The 20,245-nt window shown below is 38.1% G+C and overlaps 1 pseudogene; it reads right to left on the bottom strand.

Annotated features, from left to right (window-relative positions):
* Window positions 1-17,876: 17,876 nt before the first annotated feature.
* LOC102861398 lies at window positions 17,877-18,424 on the bottom strand (annotated as a pseudogene).
* Between the last annotated feature and the right edge of the window lie 1,821 nt (window positions 18,425-20,245).

The following is a 20,245-nucleotide window of genomic DNA, read 5'->3' as shown; positions in this document are numbered from 1 at the left end:
TGTGGTATATTCACACAATGGAATACTACACTGCATTGAAAAACAAGGAACTCGTGCAATATTATTGAAAATAGGTGACCCTGGAGGACATTATGTTGAGTGAAGTATCTCAGTCACAAAAGGACAAATACTGCATAGTGCCACTGTTATAAAACAGGACTGACCTTGGGGTTGGGAAGAGACTGAGAACAATGGGTTCAATAATGTATACAGCATTGAAGCAGATGAGGGAGAAAACTGTTTAAAAGGGATATATGATTAGGTATTTTTGTCATGACAGGAGTCTAGAGCGAAGGCTACATGGTGGAGTGGACCTGGGGGAGGGTTTGTAAAGCAATGAAAGAATTTTTGTTTTACTTTTACAAGATGGTAGTATACTGGGGGGAGGGTTGGGAGGGGAGAAAAGTGCAATAATGAATGAATGGAAATAGAAACAAAAGAGTAAGATGGACAAGTTCGAATGGTGATGAGTTTTATAAAACACAAATTCACCTTTAGCAGCTTATCCATAGATATGATTTATTTGAAACTTTAAATGTATGTATTTTGTATTCTGCATTTACACTTAATATGAACAATATTTCTATATCTCTGTTTTAAAATTGTAATTAAATTTTAATTTGTATAGTAAGTTTTCATTTGCTTTATAAATAAATATCTCTACTCTACTTGCTCTGTTTCAGTTATTATGATATTGACTCTCTGTGCTTAGCATTAGCACTTGCTTTCTGTTAAATAATTTTTTCCAGAATAAATTCATAGGAATGAGATTAGTGGATCATCAAGAATTGACTGCCAAGATTATGCTGAATAATCACATTCGAGCTTCCTTTCTCACCCTGTGTTAAATTGGAGGACAAATTGGAAAAAGAGAAAAGACAAGGCAAAAAAATGCATGTGGATGCAATTTTATGCCTTACTAGTTCTGCAGCTGGACAATCCTTTACAACAGTATTTCAGGTTTCTGAGAAGAAGCCATTTCCATTTTCACTGCCAGTAGTAAAATAACAGGCATGGAAATGGTTTTTGAAAAATTCAGCCTAACACAAACTATTTTAGTAACTGATAACTTTCCATGTCACCCATTTCTTACCAGATGTCCCCAGGTTTCTTTGTGCATTGTGAGTGTCTTCCTAGAGGTTTCTGGACTGGAATGATTGCTTCTTAAATGTGTGTCATATTGTTTACATGTTATTGGGGAAATCTGTAGAATGTATCTGCTAATCATGCACATAGTCATGCACTTCTTCAGTGTATTGGAGATGAGAATCAGGTTTAAAAAACAAACAATGAGTTCAGCAAAAAATTGTTCCAAGTGATATTCCTCTTTGGTAACCAAGTGATTAATAATCTTACCTAGAGAGGAAATGTAAATACATTGACAAACCAGACAGGACTACTTACTGTAACAAAGAGATAAGAGGAGTGGAAAAGGAAAAACTCAAAATCAGGGTCCCAGGAGGATATTATTGTAATTTGTTTTCTTTTTGAGTACTGAGTACTATCTAAAATAATATAAAATCAAACAAAATAAAAATGATTAAGAGAAACAAAATTTTATAAAAATCCTTACAATTCATTCCCTTTGAGTTGGTGTCTACTGTTGTTGTTGTTGTTGTGAAGTGCCGTCGAGTTGTAGGGGACTCGGTGACCCTATGAAGGAGAGTTCTCAACGCTTCAGTGCTTTTCATCCTCTCTCCAGGTTCATAGGGTTTCCAGAGGCAAGCTATTATGGAAGTGGATGCCACTTCTCCTTCCTATGGTTTCTACTAGAAACACGTGATTCGCAATAGGCTAATTTCTATCTTTTTTTTTCTTTCCCAGTTCCTAATGACTGACATCATAGAAACACAACTCATTAAGGACTAATATACCACCAGATTCTTTGTTGCTAATGTTGTGTTTCTGAAATAAAATTTTTAGGACAGTCAAGCATTTGATTTGAGAGTGCAACAGTATTTCAATGTAAAGTAATAATGGGACAACTATAGCTTGACAAAAGTCCTACGCATTGTCTTCCAGTTGATTCTGACTCATGATGACCCCATGTGTTACACAGTCAAACTGCTCTATTAGTTTTCGAGGCTCTAATCTTTAAAGAAGTAGACTATTAGACTTTTATTCTATTAAGTTACCAGCTGGATTTTTAACCACTATCCAGAGATATGCTTTGTGGTCTTGCTCAAAAGAGTGTCTCCCTTATTCAAACTAAACTTAAGAGTTCTTTCAGCATCTACCAACTTATTTTTAGAGGTAACATATAATAGTCTGTCAAGAAGTTAATAGTTGATCTCCAAAGTCATAAAAAGCATTATATTAAATGAATTATCTCAATCTCATAAGAGCAAATACTGTGTATTATTGTAAGAATAGAAAGATAACTAATAAGATGCATATTAATGTCCAAAAAGGGAAGGGGAGTAGGGGTAGAGGACAGAAAAAAGGGGAAAACTATCATTGACGTTCTCAATCCTTTCTCCATCCATCATAATATTGCTTATTTGTCCAGTAGGGAGGATCTTTGTTTTCTTGATGTTGAAATTCAATCCCTATCGAAGGCTGAAACAAACTATATTAAAGGCTGCAGTAATCCATATTGAAGACTGCAGTGTTTAACCTTCTGTAGTGTTTCAAGCCTTCTTCACTTTCAGCAAGCAAAGTTGTTTCATCTGCATAATTAAGATTATTGATGAATCTTCCTCCGATCCTGATACTAGTTAACTGAAGTACATTATGTATGAGGGATTTTGTTGGACACAATGTGTATTGATAAAGCACAAAGGTTAAGGGTAGTTATATGCAAATAGATTAAAAATGTAGAGGAGGATGAAAAAAATGTACAACAAAACTCAATGTGTAAGGGTTGTTATATGCAAATTGATTAGAAAAGGCAGAGGGGTGAAAAAATGTACAATGTAAATTAACAGTGTATATTGTAATTTGGAAAGCATATAATTCTATCTTTGGCCAGAACTTGATCTGAAGTACTGAAAGGGAAGATCTGCTCTGAAGATAAGCTTCTTAAAAGTAGAATCTGGTAGTGGTATTGGGGCTTGTTGCTGTTGTTAGGTGCTGTTGAGTTGAGCACAATTTATAGTGATTATGAACAACAGATCTGAACCCTGTCCTGTCCTGCCTGTGCCATACTCACACTTCCTGACACACTAGAGCCCATTGCAGTAGTTACTATGTTAATACATCTGGTGGAGGGTCTTCCTATCTTTCACTAACCTATAACTTTCGAAGCATGATGTCCCTCTTTAGTAACATAATATTCATATGCCTGATTTGCTATTAGAGATACAACACTAAATTGTCAATTTGTTGTATTTGGGGAATACATTGTTTTAATTAGTACAGTATTTTTCTGTCAGCTTGTTGTACTGAAGTAACTTGAGTGTTGCTGTGATGCTAAAAGCTATGCCATTGGTGTGTTAAATACCACAAGAGTCACTCGTGATGGACAGATTTTAGTAGAGCTCCTAGATTAAGACAAACTAGGGAGCAGGATTGGTCATCTTCTTCTTAAATAGGAGGCCTCTGAAAATCTTATGAACAAGAAAGGAACATGGATAGTTGTAATATTAGAGGTACAGCCCAGACTGAAAGTCAATCAAAGTGAGTTAAAATAGTGGCAAACATCCTTTAATGATTGTTGTTGTTGTGAAGTGCCATCGAGTCGCAGGCGACTCATAGCGACCCTATGAAGGAGAGTCCTCGACGCTTGGGTGCCTTTCATCCTCTCTCCTGGTTCATAGGGTTTCCGGAGGCAAGCTATTATGGAAGTGGACACCACTCCTCCTTCCACACTTTAATGATTAGAACATAAAATGTATGAAGCATAAGTGTTAGAAACTAGAAGCTGTGGAAAATGGAATGGAATGCACGAACATCAACATTCTAGGAATGGAGATATTACAAATGGACTAGCTTTAGCGACTTCGAAGCAAACAATCACATGGTATACTATGCTGGGAATGAAAACCAGAAGAAAATGAGTGTTGCAATCACAGTTAAAAAGACAATTTCAAGGTCTATCCTGAAATACAATGTTGTGATAGGATATTATCCATAAGCATGCAAGGAAGACCTGTTAATATGACTATTATTCAAATATACACTTCTACAGCTAGAGTCAAAGAGGAGGAAATGGAAAACTTTTACCAAACCTTGCAGTCTGAAATTGACCAAAAACGCAATCAAGATTTTTTTGATGGTAGTTGGTGCCTGGAATGCCCCAGTTGAAAACAATGACAAAGGAATGGTAATCGAAAGCATGGACTTGGTGACAGAACTGAGGCTGGAAATAGAATGATCAACTTTTATAGGTTCAATGATTTATTTGCTGTAAATATCTTTTTTTAAAACCACAAACAATGACTTTACCAGTGCACCACACCTGATGGACTGCCTAGGAATCAGATTGACTCCCTCTGTGGAAACAATCATTACAGAATCTCATTGTCAGCAGCCAAAACTAGGCTAGGGGCGGAATGTGGAATGCACTAATGGTAGAGCTTGGGTGAGGGGAAAGATGGAGTCACACTGAGTACTCTGAGTAGATTTGCTTTTGAATAGATTTGTGGACTCATATTGGACTTTTGATTGAAGAGTTTACAGTCAAAAGAAAGGCAAACAGGAATGGAGAGAGGGAAAAAGAAAAAAGGAAAGGAACAGATTGTCTTTTTAAAACTAGAACAAGTTGTTCAGCTTCTGAGGCAGGTTAAAGTTGGTGTATGTCAGAGCCCACTTCTAAGACTTGAGGTTGGAGCATGCTCACTCATAACCATCACTTGGATCCACAGGAGTGAAAATGAGAGGAATGCAGCAATGGAGAATCAGATTGAGCTTGGATGCATCCCTTCAGTGCTGAACTGAGTATACACTGACGTGTGGATGAGCAAGAAAGGGTTGTTGGCTTGAGGAGTAGGGAGTTGTGAGGTCTTTGGCTTGTTGACTTGACTTGGCTAGATGTGGGGCGAGTGAGGAGACCAACAGATCTGGAATGCAGGGAAAAGTGTGGGCTTCTAAACTTGCATGTCCTTCTGAACCTGGCCATGAACTGCTGGAAATGAGTTGATGAGAACCCATCAAGGTAAAGAGATGATCTGTGCTGTGAGTGAGGGTAGATTGCTGCAAGCTGATGGCTTGCTCTGGATTGGACTTTGCTTGTAGATGCAGATGTTCAATGTTTCCAAATTGAACAGAGGATCCTTCTCTAAAAGGGAGATGCATGTTCTCTCTGAGTACTGGTTTGACAGGGATGGGCAAATCAGCAACTGGCTATCGGAAAGGTGGAAGTTATAGCACGAGACATGAAGTAGCTAGCTTACACACTTTGATGAAAGTAGTTACTAGTAAGATAACTGTAAGGGTGAAAAACTCCCACAATATAAATGAACAAAATGTAATATAAATGAAAGACTATATAAAATGCAATGTACATGCCTGAAACATAATGATTATGAATGATTAAATATTGAAAAATATGAAATATTAATTAAAAAAAGAAGATTCCATTCAATCTATGGACATTTCCATTATACATAAAGTTTTCAAAGGCCTATTATTTTAGAAGTGGCCAGTTCTGCTTCTTAGTTTATCTTAGATGGAAGCTGCACTGAAACCTGTCCACCAAGGGTGACTGAAATAACTGGTAGCATAGTTTCCAGCATCAGAGCAACATGCAAATCATCACCATATGGCAAATGAATAGATGGGTGGGGGTGACAGGGTGTGTTGTTGTTGTTGTTATGTGCTGTTGAGTCGTTTGGGACTCATAGCAACCCTATGTACAACAGCCCTAAACCCTGCTCTATCCTGTGCCAATCGCATGGCCTCTGACACACCCATCCCAATTACCCCAGTCACTGAATCAATCCACCTCATAGAGGGTCTTCCCCTCCTGCACTGTCCCTCCACCTTACCAAGCATGATGTCCCTCTCCAAGGACCTGTCTCTTTACAACATGTCCAAAGTATGTCAGACAAAGCCCCAGAATCCTTGCCTCCAAGGAGTAGCCTGGTTTAATGCTTTCCAGGATGAATCTGTTTTCTTGGCAGTCCAGGGTACATTGAATACTTTTCTCCAGCACCCCAGCCCATAGGCATCAATTCTTCTATCTTCCCTAGTCATTGTCCAACTCTCTGATGCATAACAAGTAATTGCAAAGACCATGGCCTACAGGGTGTGTTACATTTGGGAAATCTGCTGTCAGGGACTTCTACAAAGTTCTAAGAAGCAAGGAGGTCAGTTTGAAGACTCAACTACACCTAAGCCAAGCCATAGAATTTCAGTTGCTTCCTATGCATCTGAATAAGGAAGACAGAATAACTGATTATTTTTAATTGTGGTGGTGGTGAAAATATTGACTATATTGAATGGAGTGCCAAAAGAACAAACAAATCTGTCTTGAGAAAAGTGCAACTAGAATTCTCCTTATTCAAGGCTGATGAAACTTAATCTCACTTACTTTGGACATATTTTCAGAAGTGACTAGTCCCTGGAGAGAGATATTGTACTGGGAAAGGTCAATGATCAGCAAACAAGAGGAAGATTCTCAACATGATAGATTGACACAGCAACTACAACAATGGGTTTGAGCATGACAGAGATCATGATGAGGTGCAGGATAAGGTAAGGTTTAGATTTCTTTTTCATAGGGTTCTATGAGTGATCGTTGACTTTACACCAATAAGATCAACAAAGAACACCTCACGTGATACACTCCTGTGTTCTAAAGAACCAATTTTGAGACACTAAATATTAAATATCTATCTCTCACTGCTAAACAAAGGGAGTGCAGGAAGAATTGACTGGAGATGCTCTTCGTTTAGTTTCTAATGTACATTGTGGGCCTTTAACTTGTTCTCTTTACCTGAAACACCTCTAGGTTTTCTGAGTCACTGTCATCTGAAATAAGTTATCTGTACGTTTCTCTCAGAGCTTTGAGTCTTTGTGCAGTAAAATAAAGGAACAAAGTAAAAGTTGTCAAACTTTTATATTCTTTTCTCCTTCTGTGACTTTAGAATAGAAAGGAGGATAGAGACGTGAGCTGGCTATAAATATATAGCAGAGCAGAATTTTATTTACAGCATCTTAACTCTTGAACTAAAAGATGAACTCATAAAAAAAAGAAAGAAAACAGGTTAAGTACATCTTGGAACATGAAAAAGGAGGTGATTGGAAGTAGGCATGTGTAATTGAGTAACAGAACTAGACAATGAATTGTCCAGTAAGAGTAGGAGACTGATACGGAGGATAAGTTGGATTCTATGGGCATAGTGTGCAGCCCAGAAGGAAGCAGAACAGTGGAGATGGTGGTGAATTGGCTTCAAGTGACAGTGCAGTGAAATGTTTTGGAAAGATTATGCATCATTTCTAATACCCAACTATGTTCAGAGTATAGAGTAATAAAGGACATTCTAAATTTTCTAACAGAGTCAATTAATTATTCCATTAATTTAATAAATATGGATTAACTACAATGCATAACACAATGAAAGGAAATGTAAACTCTAAGGAATGAACCAAGTTCTAGGAAGATATACTATAAAGCACGGGAATACCTTAACATACAAATAACTCATATAAAACATAACAATTTCATTTTGAGGAGACAAGTAATTAGAACTGAATTAGGAAATACTAAATGATAGATGATATTCAGAAGGAATTGGAATATAGATAGTGGATGCAACAAGACCACAGAAATAGTAATGGACGAAATAATTCCTTTCCAAAATGGGAAAAATGATGAATTCTAGCAGTTAAATCAGGGTTAGCTAGTTTATTTTCCTATAAAGGACCAGATATAAAAGATATTTGGTTTCTAGGTCCCATGGTTTCTCTTTGGAGCACTGGTAGCACAGTCAGTAGTGAGTTGTGCTGCTAGCAGGTTGTGCTTCACCCATGATTTGAATCCACCGGCATCGCCACGGGAGCAAGATGGGCAGTCTCCGTCCCTTATGATTTATAGCCTTGACTGTCCAATGGAGGGTCACCATGAGTCAGAATTGGCTTGATGGCAAAGAGTTGGAGGTTATAGTCTCTTTGTAGGAAGAAAAAAAATTATAAGCGATATGTAACACATGGACATGGCTGTTTGCCCACTGTTGTTGTTGAGTACTATTGAGTTGGAACCAACCCATAGCTGACCCTCCAGCGGGTTTTCAGAGGCAGTTAATCCCACGGGAGAAGATTGCCCATCCTTCTCCGGATAAAAGCTTTTCCACTAAAATTTTATTTTTAAAGTCAGACCTTATTTGACCCAATCTCTGCTTTCCCAATCTCTGACCTAAATAAAAGGGATTTAAAGTCCACTGCTAGTGAAAATACAAAAGTCTTTTATCAAGTGACTGTATTGTAAGAATAAAACAAATGCTATCTTTAGGCACAATAGTCAACAAATTATGATGTATTAATCACATTTTAAATGGGTTATTTCCCACAATAGAAGTTTGTTATACAACACATCTCCAACTAAAACTGGAAGAAGTGTGTGTGTGTGTGTGTGTGTGTGTGTGTGTACACACGTCCATGCACACAGAGAGTCAGGACTTTGGAATTTAAAGTATACAGGGAATAAAAATAAATGATAAGAACAGTACAAAGACAGGGGTAAATGGAGTTAAAATGGTCAAAGAAATATCTTTGCACTGTTTAGCAATTGGCAAAAAAAACTATACAGTATGTTCTCATGGCCTAGTAGTAAGGAGACACACTGCCAACCCAAAGGCAGTTGTTTCAAATCCAGCAGCTGCTCCAACAGGAGAAAGATAGATAAGCTCTTGTGCAATTTACTGCCTCAGAAAACCTGCTGGAGCTATGGGTCAGTTCTGACTTGATGGTGTTTATCAACAACAATAACATACATTGAAATTGAATTTTTATAGAACAAAACAAACTTTTCCAAAGGTGATTATACCTCTTCACAAGCAATGTATGACAAGTTCCAAATGGTCCATCTTCTTGTCAATACTTTTTTTAAAACTGATTTGAATGAAAATGGAAAAAAACTTAGGTTTTCATTCACTCATTCTTACGTATTTTCCACTCCATGCCCTCACCTCTTCTTCAGTCCAAATGGTGAAATATATGTCCTCTTTAAGATTTCTAATTGCAAGCCTTTAATGTCTAATCAGCCATTCATTTCACACTGACCTTTTCATCTATTTCAATGCAGTGTTCATTATCCATTTGTTCTTTTGCTGTTCTGTCCACCATCCTCTTCATGTAACTCTCCTGTTTTTATAACCGTCATCTTGAACAGTATTTGTCCTTTAGTGACTGAGCTATTTCACTCAACTTAGTGTCCTTGAGACTCATCCATGTTGTATTGCGTTTTGCAAGTTCTGTGTTGTTTCTAAATGCATTGTAAATACTCCATTGTGTGAATCTACCATAGCTTCTCTATCCATTCATTATTGGTAAGCACTTGGGCTATTTCTATCTCTTTGCTATTGTGAATAATGCTGCAATAAACATGCGGGTGGATACATCTGTTTGTGATACAACTCTGGTTTCTTTTAGGGTATATTACTAGTAGGGGAATAGCTGGATCAGATGTTATTTCTATATTCAGCTTTCTCAGAAACTACCAGACTGCCTTCCATTGTGGTTATACCATTTTAAAATCTCACCAACAGTTCATGAAAGTTCCAATTTGTCTGCATCCTTGCCAGCATTTGTTGTTTACTATCCTGTTGAACTTTGCTATTGTTGTCGGAGTTGGATAACTCATTGTTGCTTTGATTTGCGTTTTTTTAAGACCCTGGATAAGATGGATTGATACAGTAATTATGTCAGAGTCAGTGAGACTGGCAGGACAGGGCAGGCTTCAGAGCTGTTGTACATAGGATCGCTATGGATTGCAGGAGACTCAACAACACTTAACAACAACGACAATAGCTAGGGATTTTGAACATTTCTTCATGTGTTTGTTGGCTGTCTGAATTTCTTCTTTAGTGATATGCCTATTCATACCTTGTGCCTGGATCTTTTGCTTTTAATCTTTCTCCACTAAGGAAAGCCAAAAGAGGCCATACTTCGATGAAGATAGAATTGTCGAATGGATGAGTCTGATAATCATAGAGAAAGAACCAAAGAGGAGACTACTACAGGAGACCAGGAAAATGGAGACTCCTATGTAAAGCCAGATAAAGAAGCTGACAAAGGAAGGGGGAAAAGTGATTAAGAATACAGGGCAACAGATGTCCCATGAAAATTTATTTTTAGGTATGTTCACTGTATTAAGCCAGGTAATAGGCAAGGCAGAAAATCATAGTTACTGGGCATATATTCCACACCCACCACTGCTTAAAATGGTTCATTGGATAGATAATGTTATTCTGATCTATAATAATGACAGTCAGTGGCTCTCTGGTCCTCATGGTAGTAGAAGACCTCTCAAACCAAATTAAGAAGGCATGAATTGGGAAAATGTTTGCATTGGTATGGGAGAATTTCCTGTGAGAGCCATTGTTTAAAATTAGTAGCACAAGCTTGGATTTATAAAATTGATAGAAATAATACTCCTCATTATTATACATTTCAAGGTTATGGATCTCAAGGAAAAGTTAGTGAGACTCTCACACATCATCCTGATATTCCTCTGTGTCATATGCCTACTTTGTCATCTGCAGGAGAATGGATCTAATGGGTGCAGTGTAGAGGAGAAAAAGGGATAGTTCTGGTTGATATCTCCTATGGAAGTGCCATAGAATAGAGTCCTGTAGGCTCCGCTTGCCAGAAAGGACAGAATAAAGATGGTACAGAGAAGGCAATGGCACAATTACAACTACAAGAGCCCAAAATACCATCTCTTGGCATGGGGCTCGTATAGTAGAACCATATCCTTATTTTCAGCATTTTCTTTATCAAAAACATTTATGGAAAATTGGTAATGCCCTAAAATATATGAGGATCTGGATTGGGAATTATTCTCACAATAACACAAACAATATCACATACTTAAGTTTTAAGAAAAATGAGACGTGACATATTCAACTTTGTATCCCATTATCCTACGTTTTCCTAAAGGGAGTTACTAAATGGGAGATGGATAATTTAACTTTGACTTGTGATAAATGTTCTCTGTATACTTGTTTAAATTCTATTTCTCTACCACCTAATGAGAGTATTTTTATATTAAGATCTAGAGTTGGATTATTGCTTCCTGTTAATTTGGATCCTAAATGGCAGTCATCTCCTGAGATGAAACTTTTGGAGCATCTTGTGAATCAGTTATTAAAAAGAAGCAAGAGGTTTACTGGAACATTAACTGTTGCTGTTTTCTGGGTCATAGCCATAATGGCTACAGCAGCTACTGCTGGAATTACTCTGCATCAAAGAGTTCAAACAGTAGATTATGTCTAACAATGGCTTAGTGATTCTGAAAAATTATGGTCATCTCAAAGTCAAATAGATTCTGAAATCAATTCTTGATTAATTAATTTAGAACAGCCAGTAGTTATGATAGGTGATCATATCACTAACTTAGAGACAATGGAGCTTAAAATGTGACTACTCAATTTTGTGAGCCCTGTTGTATGAAATAATACTGAATGGTATCGAGATAAAGTTCACAAATAATTGATGAATCATCGTAATTTAACCAATGAGATATTAAAGTTTCAAGCCAAAATTCATGATACTTTAATGAACAACTGAGAAAATTTAGTAATACTGATTTTCTGGAAGAAATAAGTGAAGGAATTTCTCATCTTAATCCCTTTGACATTCCTCTAGGTTGTATAGCCCTGGTGTACAAGTTGCCATACTGCGGTAACTTGTGGTTGCTGTGAGTCTGAACACTGACACTGATGTGTCAAATGCGTTAATGGCTGCTTAACCAATTAGGCCAGAGACTGGGGTGGAACTCTCTGATTAAAACAAGCGTGGAAGGAGGAGTGGCATCCACTTCCCTAATAGCTTGCCTCCGGAAACCCTATGAAACTGGAGAGAGGATGAGAGACACCCATGCATTAAGGACTCTCCTTCATAGGGTCGCTATGAGTCGCCTGCAACTTGATGGCACTTAACAACAACAACAACAACAACAATCCCTTTGATGACGTTAAAATTTTTGGATGTTCTTCTGTAGTCATGTTTTGTCTTATAAATCTTATTTTTGTGTTTTTTATGTCAAGGATGGAGAATGCAAAGAAAAAAGAGTAATGGAAAAAGGTAGAGAAGCTGTATTTACCTTGATGACTAAGTGATGCCTAAACAACAGAAGGGAAATGTGGATAGCTTGGCATATTGATAGCAGGGCCGCAGCTGAGATTAGAGTCCAGGTAGGACTGAACACCATCTGCAAAGAGAAAGTTCTGCCCAACCCCCTGGAGGAGAAACTGGATGCCCTCTGCAAAAAGAAGTTTCCTCCCAGCCTCCCACCACAGGGGATGCCATGTCTGAACTTTTATCTTAGTTTAAAGATTAAACTTACCCAATGTAATGTTGGCAACATTTAAATATAGGGAAAATAAAGTCTCTGGAGATAGAATTTTCTTATTATTATTGGCTTAACCTAAATAAAAACTGTAGGGAGACTGAGAAAGGGGCTTTTCCATAGGCCTAAGCTGTGAGAGGACCTCTGCCTCAGCCTTCCTCATTTTCAGAATTCATTTCCTCATGTCCTCGCTTTATTTCTGTGTCCATGGCAGAAGGGATATTCTTTTTGATGTCACATGGATCTTGGCTGAAAGCAGAGAATGTTGTCGTTGTTGTTGTTTAATGCCGTCGAGTCTTAGACGACTCATAGCGACGTTATGAACAAACAGCCTGAGCATTGTTCGTACATAGAGTTTCTGGAGGTAAGCCATTTCGGAAGTGGATACCGCTCCTGCTTCCAGGCTTGATTTAGTCGGGAAGCTCCAGCCAACACTGTCCACCATGGGTACCCGTTACCACGATTGGCACATCACTGTCACAGGTTTCAACATCATAGCAACCACGAGTTACTTCTGTATAGCAACACACAGACCAGTGCTATACCACCTAGAAGAATGTTTGACAGGAAGACAATTTGAACTTGGCCAAGGGCCACAGATGACAATCACCCACCTTCGGCTTGGTAGCACAGCTTCCTTCGACTAGGCCAACGTAGCTCTCTCTTGGTCGTCATCATTGTTATTGTTGTTTTATGCCGTCAAGTCATAGACGACTCATAGCGACCCTATGAACGAACAGCCTGAGCACTGTTCGTACATAGTTTCCGGAGGCAAGCCATTTTGGAAGTGGATGCCGCTCCTAAAGCAGAGAATACAAGAACGATTTTTTACTTGTGTTTTATTGACTCTGCAAAAGCTTTTGACTGTGTAAATTACAGACATTACAGCTAAGTTTGAGAAAAAATGTGAACCCCAGTGCAATTAATTGGTCTCATTGAAAATCTAAGTCTAGACTAAGAAGTGGTTATTCAAACAGAACAAGGAGGGAACATTGCATGGTCTAAAATCAGGAAAGAGATGCATCCAGGCTGTATCCTTACTCCATACCTACCCAATCCATATACTGAGAGAATAATTCAAGAAGTTGGATCTTTTGAAGAAGAGTGTGACATCAGGACCGGAGAAAGACTCATCAACAACCTGCATTACACAGAAGACTTAACTTGCTTGCAGAAATGAAGAGGAGTTGAGGCACATACTGCAGAAGATCAAAGACTACAAGTTTCAATTTGAATTATGTCTTAACATGAAGAAAACAAAAGATCTCACCACTGGACCAATTGACAGACAACTGCCAGAGGTTCAAGCTGCTTTTAGAAGAGGTCATGGCACCAAAGATATAATTTCTCATGTCTGATGGATCTTGGGAGAAAGCAGAGAATACCAAAAGAATGTATGTCTGTGTTTTATGGCTGTGCAAAGTAATTTAACTGTGTTGGTCTAAATAAACCATTGTTAACAGTGAAGAATGGGAATTAAATCATGCCCCTACAAAACCTACACCTAGATCAAGAAGCTGTTGTCCAAACAGAGCAAGGGAATACTGCTTGATTGAAAATCAATTGAACTCTTCATTAAGGATGTGTTCCTTCTTCATACTTATTCAATTTTTATGCTGAGCAAATAATTTCAGAAGCTCTACTCTGTGACAAAATAAATGAGGCATCAGGATAGGAAGAAGACTGGAATAACATAGACTATGCAGATGACACAACCTTTCTTTCTCAAAGTGAGGAAGACTTAAAGCACTTGCTGCAGAAGATCAAAGACTACAACCTTCAATATGGATTACATCTCAGTGTGAAGAATACAAAAATCTCCAGCACTGGGCCAATAGGCAACATTATAAAAGAGGAAAAAATTGAAATTGTCAATAATTTCACCTTGCTTGGATCCACAGTCAATATCCTTTGCTCCAACACTCAAGAAATCAAAAGACATATTGCATTGGGACTGTTTGCTATTAGCAACTTCTCAAAATTGCTGAGAAGCAATGATGTCAAGTTTGGAGAATATGTATTTGATACAGGCTATGGTCTTTTCAATTACTTGATAACTTCTAAGAGCTGGACAAAGAACCAAGATGACAGGAGAAAAATTGATGCCTTTGAGTTGATGGTATAAGAAAAGCGTGTGGAATATGCCATTGACTGAGAAAAGAACAAACAGTTAAGTCTTGGAGAAGGTGCAGCGAGAATGTTCCTTAGAGACAAAGGTGGTGAAGCTTCATATTATATAGTTTGGACATGTTGTTTGGACAGGCCATTCCTTGGAAACACACATCATGCTTGGAAATGTGGACGGTTAGCGAAAGAGAGGAAAGCTCTCAACCAGATGGATTGACACAATGACAGCAGCATTGGGCTCAAGTATGTCAGAAATTATGAGGATGACATAGACTAGGACAGGGTTCAGGTCTGTTGTTCATAGGGTCATTATGAGTCATACTTGACTCAATGGCACATTAACAATAACAACTGGACCAATAGGCATCATCATGATAGATGGAGAAAAGATTGAAGTTGTCAATGAGTTATTTTACTTAGATCTACAGTCAACATGCATGGTAAAAATGTAAAAAAAAAAGTCCAGAAATCAAAAGACTTGCATTAGGAAAATTTGAGACTACTTTAAAGTAAGTGCTAAAGAGCAAAGATAACAGTTTAGAGACTAAGTTGTGTGTGTGTGATCCAAGCCATAGCATTTTAAAGTGCCTCCTAAGATAACAACTGATTTTTTTTTCAATTAACAGATGCAGACTTAAATGAGCTCACCAGTCTAAGCCAGGAAATTTGGAGGAAAGCTGTCTGGCCAACGAAATGGAGGAGGTCCATATTTGTTCCCATTCCCAAGAAAGGCGATCCAGCTGAATGTGGAAACTGTTGAACAATATCATTAATATCACATGCAAACAAAATACTGCTGTAGGTCATTAAAAACAGCTAGAACAGTACATAGGTAAGGAACTGCCAGAAGATCAAGCAGGACTTAGGCCCTTGCACCAGGGATATCAGATGGATTCTGGCTGAAAGTAAGGAATATCAGAAGAATGTCTATTTGTGCTTTATTGACTATACAAAAGCATCTGACTGTGTGGATCTTAACAATTTGTGGATGACATTGAGAAGAATGGGAGTCCCAGAGCACTTGACTGTGTTCATGAGGAACCAATACCTGAACCAGGAGGCTGCTGTATGAAAAAACAAAACAAAACAAAACAAAACAAAACAACAGGGAAATATTGCATGGTTTAAAATTGAGAAGGAAGTGTGTCAGGGTTGTATTCTCTCTCCATACCTATTCAATCTGTGTGCTGAACAAATTATCTGAGAACCTGGACTATATGATGAGGAATGTGGCATCAGGATTGGAGGGAGACCCACCAATAACCTGTGTTATGCAGATGACACAACCTTGCTTGCTGAAAGTGAGGCGGAATTGAAGCACTTGTTGCAGAAGATCAAGGAAAGAAACCTTTAGTATGGATTGCATCTCAATGTCAAGAAAACGAAGATTCTTACCACTGGATTGATAGACAACATCACGATGGATGGAGGAGAGATTGAAACTGTCAGCAGCTTCATCTTGCTTGGATCCACAATTAACACCTTTGGTACCAGCAGTCAGGAAATAAGGAGATGCATTGCTCTGGGAATATCTGCAGTTAAGGATCTCTCCAATAATGATGTCAGTTTGAGGACTATGGTGTGTCTGATTCAGGCTATAGCCTTTCCAATCACTTGCTATGTATCTGAGAGCTGGACAATGAATATGACAGATATGAAGATGACAGAGGAAGAATTGACGCCTTTGAGTTGTGGTATTGGAGAAAAGCACTGAACGTTCCATGGGTGGCTAGGAGAACAAATGGATATGTCTTGAGGAAGACCCTCAACCAGGTGAATTGACATGGTGATTGCTGCAGTGGGATCTTGTGTGTCAGGAAGTGTGAGGAGGGCGCAGGATAAAAGAGGGTTCAGCTTTTTTTGTTGGTAGCGTCACTATGAGTCTTACTCAATGGCACCTAACAACAACAACAACAACAAAGCATCTAATATTTGAACAATGAATTAGGATGGCAAAAAAATTATGATCCCTTTGAATTGATATATTGGAGAAAAATATTAAATATCCCACGAACTGCCAAAAGAACGGACAACGGAGTTAAAAAATGAAGAAACTTTATCTCACTTAGAGAATGTGTCAGGAAGGGCCAGTCCTTGGAAAAAAGACATCATGCTGGGAAAGGTGGAGAGTGAGAGAAAGAGAGGAATAATATATTGTTACAGTGTCTATAACAGTGGTCTTCAGCTATCAATTCCAATATCAAAAATTATAAGAATAGGTCCAGATCTGTTTTTCATAGTGTTGCTATAAGCCACAGTTGACTTGAAGGCACTTAACATAACAAAAGCAATGATAGATTTGAGAAGTTAAGTAATACATAGGAAATAATGTATAGCTAATAGTTGATATTAAAACCTTATTAAATTGTTTGCATTCAGTCATACTTATTTTTTTCTTTTTTTAAAAAAAAGTTTTAATTTTTGTATACTCAGTTCATAAAGAATATCTTATGAGGAAGAATTGCAGTGAAAACACATTTTGAGAAATGATTATACTATGGAAATTTCTTTTGGGTAACAGAAGTGTGTAAACATTCTATTATTAAAAATTTAACAAGAGGACAAAGGTTGAATTTTGCCAAGTTACATAGCAGTATTAAAGAAATATTAAAATGTTTTAAATGCATTTGATACATTTTAAAAATGAAATCTACTAGTGTGAAATCCGTATGACTCCTGGTTACCCTTCCCAGGGTCTCCAAGGCTGCAAACCTTAATGGGAACAATCATCTCACCTTATTCCTGAACAAGAGCTGTGGGTCTGAACCACTGACCTGCTTAATAGCTCAACACTATGCTACCAGGGCTCCAAACACATATTGATACTGAATCTATGAAGCTTAAAAGCTTAACCTGTGTCTGCTGGTTGTTTTTGTTTTCACCTCAAAGAAGTAAAGGAAAGGTTTTAAACGGTGTATTTATCCTTTCTGGTCTGAAGAAATTAAAGATTCTGAGTTACTGCCAATAAAGGTGTTTTCCTGGGCTATGCTGAGAAGACACTGTATTCTGCATTTTATGTGAATGTTGCCATGGAAATCCATTACAAATATTTAGTCTGAAAGCTGTTACTGTAAAGGTTATAGACTCAAAATAAAGATATCAGTTACTCATATCTAAACAAATAGAATACCTAGAAATGGGTTTAAGTGGAACCTGTGGGCAGTTTTATGATACCCATTAGCAACATGTTCTCACAGATATGGAAGGCTATAGTTTTAATACAAACTAGGAGTTTGATAACCATCACCCCTTGATGCTGTCAGTTATCACACGCCATAAACGAAACACGCAAATAATTTCACACGGTCACAGACACCATTAAGACAGACGTCTCGTGTGTCAGAACTTTTAATGTTGCACACAGCCAAGCAGACAGCTCGGGACGCCCTGCAGCCTTCGGGTGTGCTGCCAGCGCCGCTCTACAGCAAACCCTGCTTGTACCTACCATCGAGTGCGGCTCGCCCATGACTTCACTTTGGGAAGGATCATTAAGAATATCTTCAAATCCAATGGGCTCATCATTTCCCCTCAAAATATCAGGTGAGAGGCTTGAACTTGGAAGAAATGGGAGACACTGAACCTGCTGCAACGGCCTTGAACTCCATCTGCAGCTTCAGGGGGGCAAACAGACCCTGGATGTTCCTCAGCGCGGAAAAGTTCATTTTATCTTGGTTGAGCTGGACATTTTTTTTTCTGACAACTCAAGAGGATGACTGGGCAAAAGTTCATTTTAACACAAGAAAAACCTTTCCTAAAATGACCGTGGTTTTCAAAAGGGCCACTGGCTAATAGTTCAGTTACTGGGATGCTATCTTTTAGCTGAAATCCAAGTCCTCCAACATTCATCTTGAGCCACTTTCATACAGCCGCTCAGCTCCTCTGCTCTCAGCCAGCCCCCCAGTCATTATTATATATTATGTTACAATGTGTTGTTCTTATTGATTGATTTCAAGTCGAGCAATGGCTCATAGTGACCCTATGAACAAAAGGCCTGCAGCCTTTCTATAACTATCGAAATTTATCAAAATGATACAATATATTTTTATAATATACTGTTGTTGTTACGTGTCATTGAGTCACCTACAACTCATAGCGACCCTATGTACATTAGCTCTGAAACTTGCCTAATCATGATCCAATCTCACCAACTCTGATAGACCTAATCCCATTTCTAGAGTCACTGAGTCAATTCATTTTATCCTGAGTCTTATTCTCGTGCACTGTCCCTTCACCCTTCCAAGCATGATGTCCTTCTCCAAGGATTGGTCCCTCCTGGCCACATGCCCAAACTATGTGAGATGGACTTTCAAAATTATTGCCTGCAGGGAGCAGCCTGGTTTCACCCTCTCCAGGTCAGACCTGTTTGTTCTCCTGGCCGTCCATGGTACATTCAATACTTTTCTCCAGCACTCTCCACAAAAACTCAAAGGCATTGATCCTTCTTCTGTCATCCTTAGTTATTGTTCAGCTCTCTGATGCATTGCAAGTAATTGTGAAGGCTATAACCTGGATCAGGCATAGCTTAGTCCAGACTGACACTGTTGCTTTTCAGTACTCCAGAGAGGTCCCTGACAGCAGACCTTCCCTATGCAATTCATCTTTTGATTTCCTGGCTGCTGGTGCCAAGGGTGTTGATTGTGAAACCAAGCAACCTGAAATTATCAACAATCTCAATCTCTTCTCCATCCATTATGAAGCTGCCAATTGGCCCAGTGGTGAGAATCTTTGTCTTCTTGATGTTGAGCTTCAATATTGAAGACCTTCTTGACCTTCTGCAGGAAACACCTCCTGTCCTCTTCAGTTTTAGCATGCACGGTTTTGTCATCTGCATAACACAGATTGTTGATGAGTCTTCCTCCAATCCTGAAGCAACGTTATTTTTCATAAAATCCAGCCTCCTGAATGATCTGTTCTGCATTTAGATTGAAAATGTATGGATAGTGCACAATGAACGAATGGAAATCCAAAATCTCTGTAAATGTTCATCAAAATTAATAAAATTTTAAAAAAAGAAAATATTAGGGTTTGGATCAAACTAAAAGGTAAGAATGTGTTTGGCATTTCTCAGGCTGAAAAAAAAAACAACAAACCAACCCTAAAGAACAAATTTAAACCTTGAGCTAAAACGCTAAAAGATTCTGTGGTCAAAATCTTGAATGATTCAGGAAGAATTAAAAGAAGATGAGAAAGGATACGCAGTGTCGCTATACCAAAAAGAATTGTTCAGCCAAGAACCATTTCAGGAAGTAATATATGATCAAGAACCAAAAGTACTGAAGGAAGAAGTCTAAGCTGTTCTGAAGGCATTGGCAAAAAAATAAGGCTCCAGGATTTGATGGAATAGCAATTGAAGTGTTTCAGGGAGTAGATGCAACCTTGGACATGCTCACTAGTCTCTCTCTCTCATGAAGAACATGCTGCCATGAAAATGTTTAACAAGAGACTGAAAAGGCAGTATTTGACCAAACCCAAATTACAGAACAGAAGGAGGATCAGAAAATATGAGCAAATGCAAGTGAGAGACACGTAAAAAAGTAGCGATAATGTTGTTACATTGGGTGGATTTAGAAAATGTTATGAAACAAATTGTGTATAAATTACAGTCCAGAAAGATAATTTACTCTGTAGAATTTCATCTAGGCTACAACAAAATGTAAAAAAAAAAAA

This window comes from Elephantulus edwardii, unplaced genomic scaffold (genome assembly GCF_000299155.1).
Source record: "Elephantulus edwardii isolate Elephantulus edwardi_28Jun2011 unplaced genomic scaffold, EleEdw1.0 scaffold00019, whole genome shotgun sequence".
Lineage (NCBI taxonomy): Eukaryota > Metazoa > Chordata > Mammalia > Macroscelidea > Macroscelididae > Elephantulus > Elephantulus edwardii.
The sequence above is the reverse complement of the archived record's forward strand: the minus strand, read 5'-3'. Positions and strand labels throughout refer to the sequence as shown.